Genomic DNA, 4,242 nt, shown 5'->3' on the forward strand with positions numbered 1-4,242 from the left:
AACATACGCTATAAATCACAGTGATTCACACATTTTGCTTATGGTGCCTACTGTTCGCTTGACTCAATTATCTATTTCTTCCATCTATCTATCGCTGGCTTTATTTGCCGGGCTTATATACTAAAAAATAGGGCGTCTGGCAAAAACTCGAACATTCGCGGGGTTCCTCGATAATTCATGATCCTTCGAGAAACTCCAGCGCGCATGCTCCCAGCGTCGCGTGACTTCCGCTATCGTAACATTATAAAGCACACTTTGAAAAAGTTAGATAAGATATCCTAAAAAACAGTACAGCAGTTAAAACAGGTAAAATACACATAATAACACAAAGTTAGTAGCTACCTTATGAACTGAGAAAACAGTCAATAGTTGCAGGCATTCACTGTTCAGAACACTTTCAATAGTGAAGCCTACCATGTTTGTTTCCAAGAATACATTGTTGATGCAAATGTTTTGGGCCTTGCTTCCACATAATTACAGAACAAAATGAAGTAAAAGCATTATTAACAGATCACTTTAAGTACAATCCATCCCAATAAGATACAAACATATACGAGTCATATAAAAAAAACATAACTATATGTACACACAAATTCCATTTCATATTCACATCAATTCGTACATGAACCTATGGGTATTACTTGAATATGTATGTGGTGTTTAATGTACACACACACACACAAATTTACTCTAAAAATTGTAGAAATTTATTTTCATAATTTAAATAACTACTTAGTTTATACAGAAAAATATGTCCTGATGGTACGCTATCAACATTCATATCATGGTAATTTTAGACTGAAAAGTATGTATTCTTTGACATTAAGATACAGAATAAAAAACAATGGCCAGTGATTATAAGTAGCTTGAAATTACTACATTTATAACTGAACTATTTTCTCCACAAAAGCACCTCTGTGTTAGGTAGATCTACAGATTTTCCATCAGACATGGAACATGCATTAGATTTTGATAATGCTAGTGAGTAAATGTCAGTGTCACTGTTATCAGCATGTGAAATTTCAATACAGAGGGCAATCACTATTGTGCATATTAAATCATATTTTCATTTACCTAACTTTGTGGAATTTGATAATTTTTACTCTATACAAATTGTAATAACATCTAATTTCAAGCAGAAAAAAAAAGGTAATTAGATAGAACAAAAAAAAGGAAATGTAAAACTTTATATCAGTATTCTCATCTGTGGTGAATGGTGACGATAAAATTAAGAGAATAGGATAGGTAAAGTTTTCAAAAAGGATTAAATCCTAAGCAATATAGCTTTCTTTAATGTTTCTCATTTTATTTTGATAATAAATGAAGTAAGAAGTGGCAATAAACACGCAGATTTCTCATAGCTTGTGCAGTTTCCTGAAACCATGAAGGCCCAAAGAAACATGTCTTGATGCCATATATATGAATCAATATCCACCAAGACAGTATATATATGTGTGTGTGTGTAGTATTTTTGTACTTATCAACCCTTTCTGGCAATTAGACCTACCAAGGAAAATACTGTTTGTTTTTTATTAAATACAATGGTACACAATGGGCCATGTGTGTTCTGCCCACGCTGGTAATAAAATCTGCATTTTAGTGTTATAAGCTAAGACTTACAGCTGAGCTACCTGGAAGGTGTGTATAGAAAATGCTGTATTTTAGAAAGTATTTGGGTAAGAGATTTTGATCCAGGTAATTTTGATACTGAGAATGAAGATTAGGAAACATTGTAGAATGAAGAGACAGAAAGAAACCACCAACGTCTGGATGGCCAATACATGATACTAATATAGTTAAAATATCATGCAATAAATGCTGTTTAATGTTAGATCTAACTCTTGTATCATTATAACTTACAAATTTACAGGAAATTTAAGCCTTATTGAATTGCATTTTTTTAATGTGAATAGTATGTGTAAAATCTTATTATTACATTGCCAGATTATTAAATCACAGAGTAGTGAAAAATCATACCTTCTGTTACTTGTTCTTTTTAATGTCACTAAATGCACAGCCATAGCATGAAAATGTTTCTTTACAATGTTATTGGTGAACACTACAAATTTTTAAATAAATGTTAGTACTTTAAGTTGCAGTTTATAAAACAATCTTCATACATTAGAAGTGTGGTAAAGATTTAAAATTAATAGCTCAGGGATAAAACATCCCTTAATTTAAACCATTAATTTTTACTTGTAAAAACTCATGTATGAGAGATACAAATGTAACGCATTTTACATATAAAGTTCATATAACAGGCTTACAGTACACATGTATATGAACCATATATTCATCACAAGTGCCACATATGTTTCTTAAGTGTCAAATAGAATATTCATATAAGCAACATAAAAAAAATCATATGCATAAATACCCTATAAACTATACATATGTTTCACATATGAAACAGGCCAATTTATGTAACATTTTTTATATGATACATATATATTTATTCTGTATGAGTCAGAACTAAGATGAAGGAGAAAAATGAAGATGTCAACAAAAAACTAAATTTGATTTTAAAAAAGGAAGTAAAAATGAATGACTAAAGAAACAGCACCCAATTCTGAGGTTGCGCTTTGAAGTCTAACAGTGAAAGTGAATGATATAAAAATCTGCCTTTTGAAGACACTGGATTTGATGTAGTATAGTAAGAAATTCAAGAGATCCCAAGCCAGGAGCCTCATCAACATTAACATAAAAGGAAAACATTAAAGTGAGCTCAAGACACAGGATAAATATACCCATGAGAATCAGTGAAATAGAAATGAGCCCCCACCTCCCAAAAAAAAATCAGCAACAATGCCTCAGGTTGGTGACCTGGATAAGATGTTTTGTATCAATTAAATTTATAAAGAACTTGGTTTCTGACAGCAGTTTTATTGTTCCATGCCATCTTTACCATGCAGTTGAATATATTGAAAATGTACCTATTTTACAAAATGGAAACACTATGTAACTTTTAAACCATGATGTTCTGCTCCTCTCCTTCAACAGCAATTTATCAATATATGACAGTGGATATCTATGAATAACAAACACAGGAAGTATGTTAGTGTCTTTTATAAATTGCTTTACAATATGTATGCTTTATATCCAGGGCATAAGTGTCAAGTAGACTTGGGTAGAAAGTACAAAGTAATTATTTGGATATAACTGTAGAACATATGTCATTTTGAATACCTGTACTTTATTCCATGAAGTGAAGTGTTTAAGATTTTGACAACATGGAAGTAAGAAAGCAAGTATATGGATTAGCAAGAGTGATCCCCACACACTGGACAACAAATAAAAAGGAAGTAAACAGCAGTGGATCCAGAATGACAAAATACAGACCAACAACAGTGAAAATAGGAGCAAAACAATACAAAGAAAGTAACGAGTACACTTACATTATTGTATGCTACTTCAGGAGGATACATATTCTTCTCTGTCAAAGACTGTTTACCAGACACAAACCATACTGAGAAATAAGTGCTGTATTTGGCATGCAGAAACTAGTATTATATAAGGAAAACAAAGGAGAACACCTAGGTATCTTAATTTTTCTCAGTGCAACAAGTAACAGCCTAAAAGAATTTCCAAAATCCAGAGTTAACCAATTCTGCAAACAGCTACATAAAACTAAGAAATTCATCTCAACTAATCTATTTGTTTTACTTTTAGCAAGTAGTAGAATTAAAAGAAAGTACACTGTTTATTATGTATTTTATCAACTAGGCAGTGTATTATTGCTAGTGGTAGGGCAAAGAAGATTTTAGGTTGTATCTACAGAAATATTTAATACAAGTCTAAAGAGGTTATAATTTCACAATATAGGTCACTGGTTAGGCCACATTTGAAATATTGTGTTCAGTCTTGGGCTCCTTACCTTAGGAAAGACACTGAATTGTTGGAAAGGGTTACTAGAATGTTGCCTGGGATGGAGGGGTTGTCTTACGAGGAGAGGCTGAAATTTCTCAAATTGTTTCCTCTTGAAAACAGAAGAGTTGGGGGTGGGGGGTGGAGTCTGATTGAGTTAGTTAGTTTTTAATTATGCACAAAGCTACACAAGGGCAATCTGTGCTCTGCCCACCACAGGTATCGAAACCCGGATTCTAGCGTTGTAAGTCCGCAGACATACCGCTGTGCCACTGGGGGGCGGGTCTGATTGAGGTATTTGAGATTGTAAAGGGAATTGATATTGTTGATGCACTATCTTTTTTTCATACTTAACAGTGAGAATAGTAGGACTAGGGG

Source organism: Limulus polyphemus, unplaced genomic scaffold (genome assembly GCF_000517525.1).
Source record: "Limulus polyphemus unplaced genomic scaffold, Limulus_polyphemus-2.1.2 Scaffold32, whole genome shotgun sequence".
Classification (NCBI taxonomy): Eukaryota; Metazoa; Arthropoda; class Merostomata; order Xiphosura; family Limulidae; genus Limulus; species Limulus polyphemus.